This window comes from Hypanus sabinus, chromosome 3 (assembly GCF_030144855.1).
Source record: "Hypanus sabinus isolate sHypSab1 chromosome 3, sHypSab1.hap1, whole genome shotgun sequence".
NCBI lineage: Eukaryota > Metazoa > Chordata > Chondrichthyes > Myliobatiformes > Dasyatidae > Hypanus > Hypanus sabinus.
The window spans coordinates 35605020-35627123 of record NC_082708.1 but is presented as its reverse complement, the minus strand read 5'-3'; the positions used below and the strand labels follow the sequence as shown (position 1 = coordinate 35627123).

At 38.2% G+C, this 22104-nt stretch overlaps 1 protein-coding gene across 4 annotated transcripts in view; it reads left to right on the top strand.

The window, feature by feature from the left end:
* The window catches only part of nbeaa (neurobeachin a), a 790167-nt gene that overhangs the window by 332084 nt on the left and 435979 nt on the right, over nucleotides 1-22104 (top strand). The window lies entirely within an intron of this gene.

The window sequence follows — 22104 nt, the reverse complement described above, 5'->3', positions numbered from 1 at the left end:
ACAGCTTAAATTGGTTTAGTGGCCATCAAAGTACAGTTCAATTGTGATTATTTAAAAATATGTTAATTAGAAATTGCTTCTATCACTAGTGCAAAAGTGCTAAATTTTGTCTTATGGGTAAAGCAACCTTTTCAGAAATTTGATTATTTAATTGGGTATTTTAAACATCCAGGACAATAGCCACCTTCTCAGCTTTTCACCTTCATATAGCACCCTCAGGGTCACATTTCATGAAGAAAATACATGTCATGATCCAGTCACCAACTTTTTAAAACTGCCTCACTAAGACAACAAGTGAGCATGATCTGTAGTTCTGCACACATCATTGAGACACACGTCCTGGAAATAGACCCTTCAGTGCCAGCCATTACATACCCATTTATTCTAATCTTACACTAAGTCTATTTTCTTGTGTTCTCATTTCCTGTAACTTTCACCCCCTCCCCCCATCTACATACAAGAAGCATTTTACAATAACCAATTAATCTACCTGCATCTTCGGGAAGTGGGAAGAATCTGAAGCACCCGGAAAAAATCCACTTGGTCACAAGGAAAATGTACACACTCTACACACGGCACCAATTGAGCATGAGTCACTGGAGATGTGAAGTTGCAGCTCTTCTAGCTGCACCAATGTGCAACCCAAATTGGAGTGCAGGGACTACAATAATCTGTGCTCTATATTAATTGGGTCCTCTAAACAACTGAAGATCAGACAATGTCTATAGAATTGTTGAAGAACCTTGGTCCAAATGTCAAAAGTTTATTCCTCACCAAACTGCTCAGATTCTGTCTACAATGAGGAACCTGTTGAGTTCCTCCAGCATTTTGTGTGTAGTACTCTGAATTTTCAGCATCTGCAGAATCTCTTGTGTTTTTGAATATGGTTTTGCCTGGGCCAAATCATTATGCACAACTTCTTAACTTATTTATTTATGAAACATTTATGAAGGTAATCTGTAAAATTTTAATATCAAATTTTAGTTGGTGGTTACAATTAATTTTGTGCAATAATATGGAGAGAATTATCTGATCTAAAGAACAAATAGCAACCTGAATCTTCTTTGTGATAAGTCTGATCATTTGGTCATAAAACAGCGCCCAAGACCAGTTTCAGGGCATCATCTTGGAGTTGTGCTTGTTCTTTGGCAGTATATGGATTGGTTAGGGGATTTGAAGTTAAAATTGTGATGGTGGTTTCTATCATAGGTAAGAAGTTGCCCAACAAAAATACTATGAACTTCTGAATTTGAAATAGTTGTATTGCAGTGTTTAGGGGCCACATCATGTAACAGCCGATAGAACTGTTCCTACCTATAAACCAGTGATAATTATAGTTTGGCTTGAATAAGTGAGATCTGGTTATCAGACATTTTGTGATTAGATAAATTTGGAGATTCTGATTACTGTCCTTCAATACATTATTGTTGTAGGAGCTTGTTAGAGCTTTAAAATACAGTCTATATTTTGAAAAACAGTTTGTCATTGTTAATGGGTGGCAAGCAAGAAGGATAAGAGGAATACTGGTTTAACGATTAAGGTCACAGACAGACCTTCTCCCTTTTAGCTGATAGATTCTGAAGCTGGTATAATTAGTTTTAAAAATCATTCCAAAATTTCACTATTAAATGAGTTTACATAATGATAAGTTCTTAACTTTTAACAGCATTTTGGGAATAATTTACAACACAAATACTGTGAAGTTTAAAGCAATATAATTATTTATTGTGCATGTCATTTTAATCTACCTGGAAAATGCAATCAAAAACAAATGAGCTGTGTCTGACATTATAGTGAGTACTTGGAATATTCACTGAAAGGCCACTTTATTGAGTACACCTGTACCCCTGCTTGAAAATGCAAATATCTAATCAGCCAATCATGTAGTAGGAACTCAGTACATAAAGGCATGCAGACATGGTCAAGAGGTTCATTTGTTGAGCAGACCAAACATCAGAATGGGAATGAAATGTGATCCAAGTAACTTTGACTGTGGAATGATTGTTGGTGCCAGACGGGGTGGTTTGAGTATTTCAGAAACTGCTGATCTTCTGGGATTTTCATGCACTGCAGTCTCTTAGAGTTTACAGAGAATAGTGCAAAAAACTAAAAACATCCAGAGTGCAGCAGCTCTGTGCGTGAAAATGCTTTGTTAATGAGTGAGGCCAGAGGAGAATTGCTGCACTGGTTCAAACAGGCAGGAAGGTGACAAAGGCTCAAATAACCATGCATTACAACAATAGTGTGCTGATGAGCATCTCTGAATGCCCACTATGCTGAACTTTGAAATGGATGGGCTTAAGCAGTAGAAGACTGTGGGTATACAGAAATACACTCAGTGGGCACTTTATTAGGTACATCCTGTATATTTTTTAATCATGAGTGGAAAGCAGGGTTGGTCAGGTATCACTTTGAAAAAGAAGAAGAGGAAGAATAAGACTGTTGTATTGATTCTGGGTGGAGGAGAATGGCTGCAGTGAGTAATGTGACTTTCAAGATAATGAGGCATCAAGATGTGTCTGTATCTCATTCTGCTGTCAAATATTAGCTTCATTTTATTTGTAGCACAAGTTGTCAAATAGTGATTAGCTTGTAGTAGGTAATAAAATCAATTAAAGTGGATTTTTATACTATATTTGGTGAAACAATTCTAGTAATGGTGGGTAGGAAGATGCTGTGGATATTAGAGTTAAGTTGAAGGAATGCAAATCTGGACCACAGTAGTTTTATTATCCTGCACCACAGAAGGACATTGATGTTATTTGTGGTGATCTTCAGCAATCCCTTCAAGGGCAGGCTGTGAGAAAACTAAATTGAAACTTTACAATGTGTGTACAACAATTAGTTGATAACTAGTGTATGGTTCTGAATTTGAATGTTGAGCATGTCATTTTACAATACAATCTAATCTCTATTTGAAAAAGACACCCTGGATATTGAAAGAAATGACTTCTACTTTTATAACTGATTATCGCTATTAAATAGTTATTGAGGAATTGTAACTTGCATGGATTTCATTTTTGTCCAGCATGAATTCTTCTTATTAAATTTAAATTTATAATTTTTATTTTAAATTGTATTCCTTCATTTCATCCTTCACTTTGGCCATATATCTTTGCCAGTTGAAAGGGCCATCATGAAAATTGCTTCAAGGCCATGAGGAGCCAAGTTACCCTAGACCCTTGTGGCATATTTTTGGATATTTCAGTTTCTCCTGATTAATTGATGGAATGGCAGAGCAGATTCGATGGGTTGAATGGTTTAATTCTTATGCAATGTCTTATGATCTTACAAGATAGTATAAGGTTACAAAGGGATATTGATCACAATGGCAAGTGGAATTTAATTCAGAGAAGTGCAAAATCATGTAATTTTTGGAATTATTCAGTGCAAGGCTTACACAGTGGAATAGCAGAACCCTGGTGAGTGATGTTGAACAGCGAGACCTTAAGCACATATTTCTGTGAAGGTAGCAATACAGGTGAACAGATGATGAAGATGGCATATGACATGCTTGCCTTCATCTGCTAATGTATAGGGTACAAGAATTGGGGTGCCATGTTGCAGTTGTAGTAGTGTGTGCAGTACTTGTTGCCATGGTACAGAAAGATGTGATTAAGCTAGGGAGGGTGCAGAAAAGATTCACAAGGATGATTACTGAATTGGAGGCCTGGAGTAACATGTAGAGATTGAATAAGCTGCCTCTGTTTTTCCTGGGGCAAAGGAAGTTTAAAGGTGACACTATAGAAGTATATACAAATAGGTAAGGCATAGACAGAGTAAATAGACCCAGTCTATTTTGCATGTGCAGGTATCTAAAGCTAGTGGGTATCATGAGAAGGATGAGGTTTAAAGCAGATCTAAAAGGTAAATTATTTGCACAAAGATTAGTCATTTGGAATGGACTACCAGAAGAGATGTTTGAGGCAGAACAATAACAGCATTAAAGAGACACCTGGGCAAGTATTTGAATATATGAGGCATAGAGGGATATGGAATTAATGAAGACATAAGATTAGTATAGATTGTTACAATAGTTAGCATAACTATGTTTGCCAAAGCACCGATCCTTGCAACACACTGCTGGCCACAGGATTCCAGTCTAGTAAAAAAAACCAACCCTGCATTACCACCTATAGTCATGCCAATTTTTAAATTCTAATTGGCCATCTCATCCTGGATTCCATGTGATCTAACTTCCTGGACTATCAAAAGCCATGCTGAAGTCCATGTAGACATGTATACTAGATTTCCCTCATTTGTCTTCTTGGTCACCTCTTCAAAAATAAACCAAGTTTGAGAGACTCAACTTACCACACACAAAGCAATGTTAAGTATCCCTAATCAGTTGTTGCCTTTCCAAATACATGCAGAATATGTTCCTTAGAATCCCCACTAATAACTTGCACATTGTAATTCCCAGATTTTCCCTGCAGCTTTCTTAAATTTAGGTACAGCATTAGCCATCTCCAGTCTTCTGGCGTCTCACAAATCGCTATTGATAACACAAATATCTCTGCATAGGGGCTCTGCAGTTTCTTTCTTAGCTTTTCACAATGTCATACAAAGATTAGCTTATGAACAATAATTCAAAGTGTCCAATGTAATTCAAGTATTTTGTTGCTCAGATGCCACTTGCTGCAGTTCCAAGTAAGATATATAATATTTATTATTATCAGTTTTTAATATTTGCTTTTGTGCTAGTTTTGGAGAATGGTGTGTCTGTTACTGACATTTTATCAAATCATTAACATTGTAAGGCAGAAATGCACTTTTATTTTCACACTAAACATATGGAAGGAATAATTGTGATGTATATAAAAAGGAAAATATTATTTGGTTAGATAGCTTTATTAATATTTCCGATTAAGTGCAAATTTTGATCAGGTTTTTAAGCTTGAATATTAGTTTTCTGATGCCCTCTTGTGGCCAAAGATGCAGTTAACTTGAAAATGGAAATACAAAACTTACTCTTTTAGCATAATAAATACGTAGGTACAAATGGCTCAAGTGTAGTATATTTTGTATGCCACATGTTCCCATGATATTGAAATGTACTAGATGAGCTGAGGGAAAAATATTACCTCACAGATCTCTGAGTTGTAAATTTAGGTCTTTGTTTTGATTATAGGCATTACAATTTTCTCAGGTAAAGATTCCAAAACGAAGAACAACTTTGTGAAATGTATATGACTAGCCTTAATTGTAGAATGCTGATGTGCTTATAGAATCAATGTTGATTTAAATATCTTTTTTACGAGATTGTTTTAGAACCTAGAACATAGAACAATACAGCAGAGGAATAGGCCCTTAGGGCCAAAAGATTGCGCCAGACTAATTAAATTAGTAATCAAATGCCCAACTACACTAATCCCTTGTCCATATGTCCATATCTTTCTACTTCATGCACATTCATGTGCCTATCTTGGAGCCTTTTGAATGCCAATAGTGCCTCCACCACCACCCAGGCAGTGCATTCCAAGCACCCATCATTCTGTGTAAAACAAAAGTTTGCCCTGCATATCTCCTTTTGGACATGCCCCACTCTCCTTAAATGCATGCCCTCTGGTTTTAGACATTTCTTCCCGAAAATGATACTGGCTGTCTGCTGTGGCTCTCATAATCTTAGAGACCTCTAAAGGATCTCCCTTCCTCTGCCACTCAAGAGAAAACAACCTAAATTTGTCCAGCCTCTTTTTATACCAGATGTCCTCCAATTGAGACAGCATCCTGGTTGTTTTCCTGTACCCTTTAACTTCCTTGCTATAATAAGGTGACTGAAACGGAACGCAGTACTCCAGATGCAGTCTAACTGGAGTTTCATTCACCCTATCCTCGTTATATGCAGGGGATACGTTCCTCACAGTCAACGCATTATGTGAATAATTATTTAAATGGAGAAAATAGGGATGCGTTCTGAAAGGCTTCCTAAATATGTTTTATCTGTAACTTATTAACATTTTCATGCCAATATGACACAATAGCAGTACCACAAGGCAACATTTGTATTATAGTTCATCAATTTAAGGTAATATTCAATGTAATAAATCAGAGAAAGTTAACATACTAGGGTGTAAAGTACTCAACCCTTAGGAGCACGGGGGTTTAGTGAATGGTAAGCTAAGAGAGGCTTCATCTAACAGACTCCTTTGGCATTGGAACACATAAGCAAAGTCAATCTATCCTTTGCTGTCCTGAAACCTGATGCAATTTTTTCATCCTTACTTATGTAAGTGCGTTTCGGCATATGCTTCCAAAAAAGCCCGGTCTCGTCTGTATTAAACACCTGCTTTAGTGTGATGCCTAACTCAGCTATCATAGCCCGCAACTGCACAGGGTAGTGGTCAGCAATAACTTTCTCACCACGCACAGCTAAATTGTGAAGCCTGTGACGATTAACAAACTTAGAAAACCATCCCCTACTTGCATTAAAGCTAACATTATCACTTGACACTTCCTCACTAGCCCCTGAACAAAGGCAACCATAAATCTCCAAAGCTTTCACATGCAGATAATCCAAACTAAGTGTTATCTTTTTCTTTGTTTCATGCTTAATGTACAAACTCAACATTTTCTCAATTTTTGTCATAATCGGGTTACGCACTTTGATAACAATCTTTGAAGATGCTTGTGGTGAATCAGTCACTGCACTTCTTATTTTCTCAGCATTTTCTTTATGTTTCTGATCGTGGACTCACGCAGGCCGAAGTAGCGTCCCAGAGCTGTGTTACCTTCACCTGACGCCGCCCTGTTTATAATTTCCAACTTTTTTTAAAGTGTTAAAGCAGTTCTCTGCTGCTTGGCTGATGGCCCAGGACTTGGCATTAGATGCTTAGGAGGCATAGTTAAGTATTTCAAGCCTGAAGTCACTGCACCGTTGGTAAAAACAACAAAAGTTTAAGAGCGCAAGATTGCACATCCACACGCTGCCAAAACCAGCGCAAGACTGGCAGGAGTGAGACTATGAGGTGTGTGCTCATGACTTGTATTGGCAGGAAAGTGGTGCTTCTCATTGCAACAGTGAGAACGTGAGGCGTGCGCACGTGACTTGTATTGGCGGGAAAGCAGTGCTCCTCACACAACTGTGAGTTTTGGATGTATATAAGGAGAAGTTGGTAGAAGTAGGTTAATCCGCATTGTCTGAAGACGCATATAACGAGGATAGGGTGTAACTTCCTGATTCTTGTTCTCAGTTTCTTGATGAATAAAGCATGCCATATGTCTTAGTTACCAGTCTATCAACCTGTAGCCAATTTCAGGGAGCTTTGGACTTGGATCACCTGATCCATCTGCGCATCAGCACTGCTGAGGGTCTTGTGATTAATAGTATACTGTCTCATTACACTTGATTTTCCAAAGTGCAACGCTTCACATCACTTCTCGTTTGGCCTCCATTTGCCATTTCTCTGCCTAAATCGGCAACAGATTTATATCCCACTGTATCCTTTGGTAGTCCTTTACATCAGGGGTCACCAACCTTTTTTGCACTGCAGACTAGTTTAATATTGACAATATTATGGTGGACCAGTCGACGGGGGAGGGTGGGTGTATTAATCATGACAGGAATACCAAGCAAGGAGTGTGACAGAGCGCGTGCCCGCTCGCCTTGTAGGTAGGTAGGATCTATCAGCTGACAAAAGTTTGGCTCGAGGGATGACTTTCAGTAGATCACAGCGAGGTAGCTGCTCTGCTACTTATGAAACCCTGAGCCCAAATTAGGTAGCCTGGGAATATTTTAGCACCAGGTTCCCCACAAACATCCAGTGTGCTAACCAGGTTTAGAGGTGGCGCCCATCTGTCCGTGCTCCAGGCCAGTAGCAGGAGGCATGCTCCAGGTGTGAGGCGGCCAGTTACCTGAGGCCAACCAGTGATCCCTGGCACTGTGTTTTGGCAACTGATGACCTCACGTGGGTAACGACTTTGCTTGCGTAATGACCTCAGGTGTGTTCAAGTTCAACAGTGGGCATGACGGAATGAGGAAAGGTGCAGCTGACTCATATCGCTTCATATTGACAAATCATATCGTTTCCTCACGGTCCGGTAGCACATGCTTTGTGGCCCAGTACTGGTCCATGGCCTGGTGGTTGGGGACCACTATTTTACATTATCCACAACTTCACCACTAACCTTTGTATCACCTGCAAACTTATCTACATATCTACATTTATATCCAAATTATAAAATCACAAACAGCACAGGTTCCATTATAGATCCCTGTTGTACGCAACTAGTGATATACATTCAGGCAGAATACATCCCATCAAACACCTTTGTCAGCTCCTCAAAAACCTCAATCAAGATTGTAAGACACGTCATGCTGACTGTCCTTAATTAAGTTATGGTTTTCTAATTGCTTTTATTCTTATTCTTAGGAATCCTCTCTAGAAATTTCTGTACCACAGATGTGAAACTCACTGATCTACTGTTTTAAGGATTATCCCTCTTCCTGCCTAAATAATGGAATGATGTTAGTATTTGCCAGTCTTCTGGCAGGAAGATATTGATCAATGCCCTTATAATCTCAAGCCTTGCCTCTCTCAGTAACTTGGGGTATCTCCTATCAGGCCCTGGGGACATCTCTGCCTTAATATTTTTTAATGATACACCTTTATGCACCTTTAATGTTCATTAAAAGATCCCATAGAACATTTTTGGCATTTCAAACATGTCACTTCTTATGGATTTTCGTCTTGATATTCGTATGTTCCTTTATAAATGAAAAGAGATCAACATATTTCCTTTTTTCACTTTGACATATTTATTTCTATTCCTTGATATACCATAATTTATAGAACATTATTTACAATTCTTCTGTAATACATGATGTTTTTCCGTCCTTAAAATGTATCTGCTGGACCAAAATTCAAAGGTATAACAAGCAGAGGAGACTTAAAGAATTTGCTTAACAGAAATCTGATTCAATACTTGACAGGCTCTCAAAATATTCATTGTGCCTCATTTTTGTTTGGCCCACACAAGTGACAGATCTGATTAATGTTTTAGAATTTGCAAGCTGAAGATTGAAACCGATGCAAAAAGCTCTCTAAGTGCCTATTTGATCGAATTTTTCTGGCATTCCCTTATATCTTGCTGTCAACAGTCCTCAGTTTTTCTAGCTTTTGTGCCAGCTCTTGATCCCCCCTTTCGTAAAGATATTTTCTTTTATTTCTGTCGTAAAATTACCCATCATATTTTAAAAAAACATTTTGCAGAATATTGATGTTGCTGGAAAGGTCAGTACAATTTTACAGTCTGATTTGTCTTTAGAGAAGGAGGTGGGGAGTTGACTTCTTGAAGTGTTGCAGTTTTGTTCTCCCACTGTGCTGTTGGGTAAGGAGTTTCAGTATCTAGACTATTAGATATAGGAGCAGAAACATGCCATTCTACCCATTGAGTCTGCTCCACCATTCAATCATGGGCTGATCCAATTCTTCCATTCATCCCCACTCCCCTACCTTCTCCCCATATCCTTTGATGCCCTGCTTAATCAAGAAGCTATCTATCTCTGCCTTAAATGCACCCAATGACTTGGCCTCTACAATCATGGCAACAAATTCCACAGATTTACTAAAGTAATTTCTCTACATCTCTGTTCTAAAGTGAAGTTCTTCAATCCTAAAGTCGTGCCCTCTTGTCCTGAAACTCCCCTACCATGGGAAATAACTTTGCCATAACTAATCTGTTCAGGCCTTTTAACATTAGGAATGTCTCTATGAGATCACCCCTCATTTTCCTGAACTCCAGGGCATACAGCCCAAGAGCTGCCAGACGTTCTTCATACGATAACCCTTCCATTCCTGGAATAATTCTTGTGAATCTTCTCTGAACTCTCTCCAAAGTTGGTCTATCCTTTCTAAAATAAGGAGCCCAGAACTACACACAATACTCCAAGTGTGGACTCATGAGAGCCTTATATTGCCTCAACATCACATCCTGCTCTTGTATTCTATACTTCTAGAAATGAATGCCAACATTGTATTTGCTTTCTTCATCAGTGACTCAACCTGAAGGTTAACTTTTAGGCTATTGTGCACAAGGACTCCCAATCTCCTTTGCATCTCTGCATTTTGAACTCTCTCCCCATCTAAATAGTAGTCTGCCCATTTATTTCTTCCACCAAAGTGCATGACCATACACTTTCGAACATTGTTCTTCATTTGTCACTTCTTTGCCCATTCCCCGAAACTACCTATCCCCTATCGTTTCCGTCTCCACCGCCATTGCCAGCAGCCCATTCCACGCACTCACCACTCTCTGCTTAAAAAAAACTTACCCCTGACATCTCCTCTGTACCTACTTTCAAGCACCTTAAAACTATGCCCTCTCATGCTAGCCATTTCAGCCCTGGGAAAAAGCCTTGACTATCCACACGATCAGTGCCTCTCATTATCTTGTACACCTCTATCAGGTCACCTCTCATCCTCTGTCGCTCCAAGGAGAAAAGGCTGAGTTCACTCAACCTATTCTCATAAGGCATGCCTTGTATGGGGTACCTTATCAAATGCCTTGCTAAAATCCATATACACTACACCTACGGCTCTACCTTCATCGATTGTTTAGTCACATCCTCAAAAAGTTTAGTCAGGTTTGTAAGGCATGACCTGCCTTTTGACAATGCCATGCTGACTATTCCTAATCGTATTATGCCTCTCCAAATGTTCATAAATCTCACCTCTCAGGATCTTCTCCATCAACTTACCAACCACTGAAGTAAGACTCACTAGTCTATAATTTCCTGGTCTATCCCTACTCCGTTTCTTGAATAAGGGAACAACATTCGCAACCTTCCAATCCTCTGGAACCTCTCCTGTCCTCATCGATAATGCAAAGATCATCACTGGAGGCTCAGCAATTTCCTCCCTGGCCCCCCACAGTAGCCTGGAGTACATCCCATCCAGTCCCTGTGACTTATCGAATTTGTTGCTCTTTCCAAAAGTTCCAGCACATCCTGTTCCTTAGTATCTACATGCTCAAGCATTTCAATCCGCTGCAATTCATCCCTACAACTGTCAAAATCCTTTTCCATAGTGAATACTGAAGCAAAGTATTCATTAAGTACCTCTGCCATCTCCTCCAGTTCCATACACACTTCCACTATCACATTTGATTGGTCCTATTCGCTCACATCTTATCCTCTTGCTCTACACATGCTTGTAGAATGCCTTGGGGATTTTCTTAATCCTTTCCACCAAGGCCTTCTCATGGCCTCTTTTGGCCCCTTTGTATACCATGGTTCCTGTTCCTTACCATCCTTTCCCTGTCTCATTGGAACGTATCTACTCAGAACCCCATGCAAATATCCCTTGAACATTTACCACATTTCTTCTGTATGTTTCCCTGAGAACATCTGTTTCCAATTTATACTTCCAAATTCTTGCCTGTTCCTATCCCTCTCCAATGCTATGGTAAAGGAGATAGAATTTAATAGAATTAGATAGAATAATCAGAAGTTCTTTTGGCTGTTTTTACTTTATTGTCACCAAATGATTGATACTAGAGCATACAATCATCACAGCAATATTTGATTCTGCGCTTCGCACTTCCTGAAGTACAAATCGAAGTAAATATAATAAAGATTTAAATTATAAATCATAATTAGAAAATAGAAACGGGAAAGTAAGGTAGTGCAAGTCAGGTCTGCATATTTGGGAGGTATGGCCCAGATCCGGATCAGGATCTGTTCAGCAGTCTTATCACAGTTGGAAAGAAGCTGTTTCCAAATCTGGTCGTATGAATCTTTAAGCTTCTGAACCTTCTCCCAGAGGGAAGAGGGACAAAAGGTGTGTTGGCTGGGTGGGTCGTGTCCTTGATTATCCTGGCAGCACTGCTCTGACAGCGTGAGGTATAAAGTGAGTCCAAGGATGGAAACAACACACAGAAAATGCTGGTGGTATGTAGCAGGTCAGGCAGCATCTGTAGGAAGAAGTGCTGTTGACGTTTCGGGCCAAGACCTTTCGTCAGGACGTTTTGCGTCTCGGCCCGAAACGTCAACAGTGCTTCTCCCTATAGATGCTGCCTGACCTGCTGAGTTCCACCAACATTTTGTGTGTGTTGTTTGAATTTCCAGCATCTGCAGATTTCCTCATGTTTGCCGTCCAAGGATGGCAGATTGGTTTGTGTGATGTGCTGGGCTATGTTCACAATCTTCTGCAGCTTCTTCCTGTCTTGGACAGGACAACTTCCATACCAGCTTGTGATGCACCCTAGAAGAATGTTTTCTACGGTGCATCTATAAAAATTAGTGAAGGTTTTAGGGGACGGGCCAAATTGCTTCAGCTTTCTCAGGAACTAAAGGCACTGGTGGGCCTTCTTGGCAGTGGACTCTGCTTGGTTAGACCAAGTCAGGTCATTTGTGATATTCACCCCAAGGAACTTAAAGCTTTTGACCTGTTCCACCTGCGCACCACCGATGTAGATGGGGTCGTGCGGTCTGCTACTCCTTCTGAAGTCAACAACCAATTCCTTCATCTTGCTGACGTTGAGGGATAGGTTATTGTCTTCGCACCATGCCACCAGGTTCTTAATTCCCTCTCTGTCCTCAGACTCATCATTACCCAAGATACGGCCTACAATTGTGGTGTCATAAGCAAACTTGTATTTTGAGTTTGATGGAAACTTGGCTACACAAATCATGGGTGTACAGTGAGTACAGCAGGGGGCTGAGTACATAGCCTTGTGGGGTACCAGTGGGCAGAGTGATTGTAGAGGAGAGCTTGTCCCCTAATTTTACAGCCTGGGTCCTGTCTGTGAGGAAGTTGAAGATCCAGCTGCAGATTTGAGTGCTAAGACCCAGGTTCCAGAGTTTTAACATGAAGCTTCATGGGGTCTGAAGTCAACGTTTTGATTTTAGATCTGGTCCTGTGTAATGAGACAGGTAAAATTAGTGATCTTGTAGTTGGGGATCCTCTTGGAAAGAGTGATCACAGTATTGTTGAGTTTCTCATACACATCGAGGGTGTTATAGTTCAAATAAAACCAGTGTATTATGCCTAAAGACTACAATGGGATGAGGGAGGATTTGACTAGTGTATACTGGGAGCACAGGTCTATATGGTGGGATGGTTGGGGAACAGTGGAAGACTTTCAAAGAGATTTTTCACAGTGCTCAACAAAAATATATTCCAGTTGGTGGGGAGAGCCAGTCTTGGATAACTAAGGAAATAAAAGAAGGCCTCAAACTAAAAGCTCGTGCGGACAAAGTCACCAAGGGTAGTGGAAAAATGAAGATTGGGAAATCTTTAAAAAGCAACCAAGAGGCACTAGGTGAACAATAAAGATAGGGAAACTAGATTATGAAAATAAACTAGCACAAAATATAAAAACAGATAGTTAAATTTTTTATAATTATATAAAGTGGAAAAGAGTGGCTAAAGTGAATGTAGGTCCCTTGGAGGATGAGAAAGGGGAATTGATATTGGGTGATGAGGAAATGGCAGAGACTTTGAATAACTATTTTGTGTCGGTCTTCACAGTGGAAAATATGTCTAATGTGCTAAAAAAAGATGTGATGGATGCGATAGGAGGTGAGGACCTCAATACAATAGCTATCACTAATGCTGAGAAAACTTGTTGGCTTGAAGATAGCCAAATCCCCTAGTCCTGATGTAATGCATCCCAGGGTACTGAAAGAAATTGCAAAAGTTATAGTAGAGGCTTTGGTGATAATTTACTAAAATTCTGTGGACTCTGGACTGGTCCCAGCAGACTGGAAGACAGCGAATGCCATACCAGTGTTCAAAAAAGGATGTTGGCAAAAGGCCAGTTATTTTAATATTTGTAGTTGTGAAAATACTTGAAGCTATCATTAAAGAAGAAATAGCGAGGCATCTGGAAATAATACAATTCATCAGGTAGACACAGCATGAATTCAGCAAAGGCGGGTCCTGTTTGACAAACTTACTGGAGTTCTTTGAGGATCTAATGAGTGCAGTGGATAGAGGGGAACAGATGGACATTATTTGGATTTCAAGAAGACATTTGATACGGTGCCGCATAAAAGATTTATCCATGAGATAATGATGCATGGAGTTGGGGGTAATGTATTAGCATGGATAGAGGATTGGTTAATTAATAGAAAGCAGAGATTTGGGATACATGAATGTTACTCTGGTTGGCAGTCAGTGGTGAGCGATGTGCCGTAGGGGTAGGTGCTGGGCATGCAACTGTTCACGATATACATAAACGATCTTGAAGAGGGGGCCGAGTGTAGCATATCTAAGTTTGTTGATGATACTAAATTGAGTGGAAGATACGTAGAGTCTAAATTGCTTAAGTGAGTGGGCAAGGGTCTGACAGATGGAGTACAATGTTGGTAAATGTGAGGTCATCCACTTTGGAAGGAAAAATGAAAGAGCAGATTACTTAAATGGTAAAAAAATTGCAGCATACTGCTGTGCAGAGGGACTTCGGAGTGCTTGTGCATGAATTACAAAAGGTTGGTTTGCAGCTGCAGCAGGCTGTTAAGAAGGCAAATGGAATGTTGGCCTTCATTGCTAGAGGAAATGAATTTAAGAGCAGGGAGGTTATGCTGCAACTGTACAGGGTACTGGTAAGGCCGCACCTGGAATGCTGTGCACAGTTATGATCCCCTTTCCTTGTTGAAGTATATGCTGATTTTGGAGGCAGTGCAGAGGAGGTTCACCAGGTTGATTTCAGAGATGAGGGGGTTAGGCTATGAGGAGAGGTTGAGACACCTGGGACTGTACTCACTGGAATTCATAAGAATGAGAGGAGATCTTACAGAAACATATAAAATTATAAAGGGATAGATAAGATAGAGGCAGGAAAGATGTTTCCACTAATATGTAAGACTAGAATTAGGGTACGTAGCCTCAAGATTCAGGAGAGTAGATTTAGGATGGAGATGAGGAGGAACTTTACTTTTTTGATTATGGTTGTTGCATGTTTAACCTCGTCTCACATTACATAAGCACAGCTTCTGAAATAGTGCTGCACAATTTACTTCTTTTGTACTGAATATTGTGTGGCATGTTCTAAGCTGTATCTTTAAAGATAGAATGTAGAACATAGAATAGTACAGCACATTACAGGCCCTTCGGCCCACAATGTTGTGCCGACCTTCAAACACTGCCTCCCATATAACCCCCCACCTTAAATTCTTCTATATACCTGACTAATATTCTCTTAAACTTCACTAGTGCATCTGCCTCTACCACTGACTCAGGCAGTGCATTCCATGCACCAACTACTCTCTGAGTGAAAAACCTTCCTCTAATATCTCTCTTAAACTTCTTTCCCCTTACCTTAAAGCCATGTCCTCTTGTACTGAGCAGTGGTGCCCTGGGGAAGAGGCGCTGGCTGCCCACTCTGTCTATTCCTCTTAATATCTTGTACACCTCTATCAAGTCTCCTCTCATCCTCCTTCTCTCCAAAGAGTAAAGCCCTAGCACCCTTAATCTCTGATCATAATCCATACTCTCTAAATCAGGCTGCATCCTGGTAAATCTCTTCTGTACCCTTTCCAATGCTTCCACATCCTTCCTATAGTGAAGTGACCAGAACTGGACACAGTATTCTAAGTGTGGCCTAACTAGAGTTTTATAGAGCTGCGTCATTACAATGTGACTCTTAAACCCTGTCCCTCGACTTATGAAAGCTAACACCCCATAAGCTTTCTTAACTATCCTATCTACCTGTGAGGCAACTTTCAGGGATCTGTGGACATGTATCCCCAGATCCCTCTCCTCCTCCACACTACCAAGTATCCTGTCATTTACTTTGCATTCTGTCTTGGAGTTTGTCCTTCCAAAGTGTACACTTCTCTGGGTTGAACTCCATCTGCCACTTCTCAGCCCACTTCTGCATCCTCTCAATGTCTCCCTGCAATCTTCGACAATCCCCTACACTATCTACAACACCACCAACCTTTGTGTCGTCTGCGAACTTGCCAACCCACCCTTCTACCCCCACATCCAGGTCGTTAATAAAAATCACAAAAAGTAGAAGTCCCAGAACAGATCCTTGTGGGACACTACTAGTCACAACCCTCCAATCTGAATGTACTCCCTCCACCACGACCCTCTGCCTTCTGCAGGCAAGCCAATTCTGAATCCACCTGGCCAAACTTCCCTGGATCCCATGCCTTCTGACTTTCTGAATAAACCTACCATGTGGAACCTTGTCAAATGCTTTACTAAAATCCATGTAGATCACATCCACTGCACTACCCTCATCTATATGCCTGGTCACCTCCTCAAGGAACTCTATCAGGCTTGTTAAGCACGATCTGCCCTTCACAAAGCCATGCTGACTGTCCCTGATCAGACCATGATTCTCTAAATGCCCATACATCCTATCTCTAAGAATCTTTTCCAACAGCTTTCCCACCACAGACGTAAAGCTCACTTGTCTATAATTACCTGGACTATCCCTACTACCTTTTTTGAACAAGGGGACAACATTCGCCTCCCTCCAATCCTCTGGTACCATTCCCGTGGATAACGAGGACATAAAGATCCTAGCCGGAGGTTCAGCAATCTATAATTATAGATACCCTATAATTTCTTATATATCAGTTTTATGCTGTGCAATAAACACAGTTCAACTCTTTTACTTAATGTACATTGGGCTGCGTTTGTTTCATTTTCAAAGTGTCTTGTTTTCCCAAGGTATTTGCATAAGAGAAGTAGAAAATGTTTCCACTTGCATCAATAATTTTAAATAGCTTTTTATTTCCCTGACATAGCATCTACATGTGGTGTACACTAGATCCCATCCTTACTGTCACTAATTTAGGACTACTGGATTATGATCTAAACTTAGTTTTTCTGCCCTTGGGTTAGTGATTAATTTAAATTTCTAACCATGCAGTGGCCTGTGTAAATCAATAAAACCCTTTTGATGTGGGTTATTGCATGTTTTCAGACAGGAGGTCTGGTCCAGTAAGGTTTGATCCATTCTTTCCTACCCATTGGTCATATGTTAATAAGTCTGGTCTAGTAAATGAGCTTCCTGCTAGAACAATTGAGTGACTTGTTGGAATTCCAAGTAAGTCTGCCACCCAAATACTACTCATAAGCAATATCTCTCCTGGGATCCATCAACATTTAATTGGAAGCTGTTCTAAGCTGTATTCCTTAATATGAGAAATGACATGTTATAGTATGATGATTTAGATATTGCTTTGCAGAAACTGGATGGTTTAAGTAAAATATACTTTTCAATTATTATTATTTGATGTTTAATTTGCTACATTGTTTGACTTTGCAAGTGTTTTTTACATTATGTATTTTCATTAGTGCCTTGTATTGAAAGATTTTATCTTTCCTCAATGAAGTTGGATTGTTTGAGACATATTTTGCAACTTTGCATTTCGCATGGCTTTGTTTGTTTTAGGCATGTGTTCTAAAAAGTGAGATTTTATGTATCAAAAACATTTGATTTATAATCTTTAAATATGATTTGGCAAGGTATTTTGCTGTAGAAGTGAAACACAATTGGTCCAGATTGCAACAATCTGCTAGAAGTCTTAGATACATAGCTGTGTAGTTTTTCAGTCATTTTTTTCAATAATTCTCTTTTGTTTCTCAGTATGCTATTACATTTAGAAATGAAACATTAATCTCAGTTGTTAACCTATTCAAAAATTATACCTAGTAATATAGTTGTTGTATGTGCCCATTGGTGCAGGTACAATTTGCTTGCCATATTAAATGAATTTAACTGACAGTAAGTTACTGTATCACATTTCATAAATCATGGCTATATAGAACTTTTGTGAATGGTATAACAAATAAGGCTATTGCAGAAGAGTTGATATTACTGACAGATGTGCTTTATATTTTTCTCTAACTTAGTGGTGATCTTATTAGTTCATTTGATAGAAATTATTTTAAAAAACATCTGGCAACTTGATGAAGCAACCAAAACCAGAGGTTTCTGGTTCTGATAACATGCAGCCTTATTTTGCATGGTGAGTTGACCTAGTATCACAGAGAACTGATGAAAACTGTTTGAAATTAATAAGCTTAATAACTAAGAGGGTCAGAAATAGTGAAGCTAGGTTTCTGGTTATTTTTGTTGCTTTTTATAATGTGGATATGAAGTAAATATAATTGCTTGAATCATGCTGTAAGTTGGGTGACCTTCAAACTTTATCACTTAAATTTAACAGTATTAGTATTTAGCTAATATTATTTCTACAAAGCTTCTTAAGCAAGATATTCTCTTAATTGATAAAGTTACATTATATCAAGTTGAACAAAACATAGTCTTTTGGTATTTAAAAAGCAGATTGTAGTAGTTGCTTTTATTTTGCAAGATAAACAAAATACTTTGTTATAATCAAACTTAATATGACCCAATCAACACGTACAACATGCTGGAGAAACTCAGCAGGTCGGGCAGCATCTATGGAAACGAGCAGTCAACATTTTGGGCTGAGACCCTTTGTCAGACCTGCTGAGTTCCTCCAGTGTGTTGTATGTGTTGATTTGACCACAGAATCTGCAATGTACTTTGTGTTTAATATGTAACTTAATATGACCCAATGTTTCTGTCTGTATCTGATCATGTTAATTTTTAAATCTTTTTTCCAAGGTAGAATATGCAGTCAGAAAGGAGTAGTTTAATTTGGTGTTATGCCCGACACCAACATTGTGGGCTGAAGGAGCCGTTGCAGTACTGTACTGTTCTGTGTTCTTCGTTATAAGTTTTGTACTTTTTGCATCTGTAGTATTTGTGTTACTTATGATAATGTCTATACATTTTCTGTACATTTTTGTTAATAGTAAAGTTGTATACTATTTTTTACCAAAGTCAATTTGGATGATGACTCTGGATCTAATACCATATAACTTAATTTTATCAAATCAAGTACTATATTTAATAACTCTTTATGTAGTAGTAACATTTTACAGATTTTCTGTCAATATTCTGGTACATTATAATACAGTCATTACTGTTTCATACTAAGCAATTATGTTCTTGCTTTTATGAACACAAAATGCAGACTGAGTCCTCTCACATATTGTGTGCATAGGTGGAATTATTTAGTGGCCTTTACTGAAGTACTTCACATAGGTCACACGATGCTTGGATGTACCTTGTCATACAATATACCAAACTTGGTACAGGTATCTGCTAATTGGAAATATTTCGTTATGCATTCGAAGTGATGATACACTTTATCTGAAGGTTCAAAATAGGATGAGTCTTAAAAGATACCACTGCAAAGGTACACAAACATCTTATTCTTGATGGCCACTTTTTCATATGGCTCTGTATGAGATGTGTAAATATTCAATGTGTAAATAATTTTTTTACACTGAGCTGAATTTCTGTCTACCCTACTTGCAGAAAAGTCTGGCTATATCAGGGGAAATTCAAGCTAAATCTACAGGCCCATGAAGACCCTGTAAGTGCAATCCTCACCTCTGCACTCCACCCACTATTTGCTCTTGAAAAGGAACCTCTTTTAACTACAAAGTCATTGAACATCACCACACCAAAATGTTAATGCCCTTTGCCAAAAAAAAAATTCTTTAAGTAACTATTTGAGAGGCAGTAGAAAGAATGGCAATGAGAAAGATCTCCCTTTATGGTTTTTCCAATACACTCACAATCAAACACACCCAGCAACCGACAGTTTGTCCCATGTGTAGAGAAAAAAAGAAGTTTCTCATTATTTATAAAAATGTTCATATAGTGATACTTCATATGAACTTTATATCAGCAACTCCTAGTATTTTTTAAGAGCATGTTACTTACTAGTTATTATTTCATTGAAAGTTAGTTTGGGACTATTTTTAAGAACAGAATCAGTGGTTTTTATCTCTGTTTATTTGTGATACTTAATAAAAATTGAACAGAATTTGCTCACTATTTTCACTCATTATTAAACTGTGATAATAAGATGTTTTATAATTTGCGAGTCCTGTTCATGAGAATATATTATTATGGCTGTAGATCATTTTAATTCAAGCTTAGTTAATGCTTTTGTTTGACCTCATCAGATTTTTAATCAATTTACCAGATATTTTAAAATAATTGCTTCAGTGTTGTATGTTAAAATCTAAGTCTTTAAAAGACACGCATAGTAATAATCTTGTAAAGTATCAATATTCCATTTCTCAATTTTTATATGAATTTAAACAGTAAACAAAACTTTATTTTAACCTTAATTTTGTTTTTTAATAAGCTATAATTTTCCACTTCAAATATCAGATTCTTCAATTTATGGTATTGAACATACTATATCATTACCACATCTGTATCTCAGGAAGTTTTTCGAGATGAATATTTATTTACTATCATCATTTGGTCAGAACAAGAAATATTTCTATGTGTATTTAAGTCTCTAAGTCTTAAATCAGTTTCATCTAAATATCCATTTGAATTATATTAATATAGTGCCTCCAAGAATGGTGCATGAAATGCTACACCATGTGGACAAAAATAATTGCTGCTTGATTGTGTTTGGCCTAATTTTGGTCATATCCTTCATTTAATTATTTTGTGTTGAGGTTTGGACTCAGAAATACCTTTAAAGGGTGCTAATAAAGAGGTATCTGAGCAAGAATTGTGGGCCAAATGGCCTGTACATAATAAATTGGCCACAGGAGTGGAACCTGGTGTGGTCATCTGCTGCTGTAGCTCATTCGCTTCAAGATCGCTATGTTATGCATTCAGAAGGGTTCTTCTGCACACTACTTTTGTAATGTATGGTTATTTGAGCTATTGTTACCTTCCTGTCAGCTTGAACCAGTCTGGCTATTCTCCCCTGACCTTTCTCATTAACAAGGTGTTTTTGCCCACAGAATTTCTGCTCACTGAATGCTGTTGTTTTTTTGCACCATTCTCTGTAAAGTCTAGAGACTGTTGTGCGTGAAAGTCCCAGGAGATCAGTTTCTGAGATACTCAAACCACCCATCTGGCAGCAACAATCATTCCACAATCAAAGTAATTTAGATTCCATTTCTTCCCTGTTCTGATGTTTGGTCTGAACAACAACTGAACCTCATGTCTGCATGTTTATTGCATTGAGTTGCTGCCATATGGATGGCTGATTTGATATTTACATCAGCGAGCAGATAGGTAAGTGGACCTAATAAGGTGGCCACTGAGTGTTAATGGAACCGAAACAATTGGTGTTTCCCTTTTTCATGAGGTCCTATAGAAAAGTGTACAATAACAAAGCTAGACAAAAAGCATGCTGTACAGTCTTTTATATACTGCTTAATTAAATTAAAGTTTGCAATTTAACATTTTAGAAATACAATTTAAAATGTTGTATCTTTTGGCTCTATTCTTGTAAATGATTCTGCTTTTTTGATGAAATTGAGAATAATGTTTAGTTTACCTATGTGAATAATTGCTCAGAATTTAAGTTCACATTCTGATAGAAATTGAGAATAAGCTGCGAGAAATATATTTTCAATAATTTTCAATACATTTTTTAATGATAAGGTATGGATTTAGCATTTTATAAGTTTTTTATGTTCATGTGATTAATACATTGATGTCATATCATTAAGCAATTTCTAGCTTGAGATTGGAAATTGTTAAATTTAATATCCATCAATTTAATACATTATAATTTTAGATGAAAAATCATGTAAATATTGTGTTATTTTTGTTTAAGGAAAGTACATTGTCTTGTATATAGCATGCAGATCTTTTCTGTGTTAAACGACATTTAAATATTCTTAATTTGAAGAGCTGCTAAATTAGCATTTTTTTTGTATGGGTTAAATGTTCCCAAAATCTTTTTACGCATTTTCACGTTGAAGTAAATTTGCAATACTCTACTATTTACAATGGTTTTGTATTTTCTGCATATGTTTCTTCCATTTCAAAGGCTGTTAATTTTTATAATTTAGTTTTAAAGTGGCACTTTAGTAAATGGACAGGACACATTTTACTGGTTGTATTTAAAATATGACTTCCAGTAATAGCAATAGTTAATTATATGAAATATCCCTGTATTTTATGTGTTAATACTAAGTCTACTTAGATGCTATAATTGTGAAATAATTTTAGCAAAGTATTAACCTAATTATTCTTTCCTATCTTAAGCATTAGCACTTGACAATTTATAAGACAGTAATGCCTGTCACTTCTCCTTAGAGAAGTGCACTTTTTCCA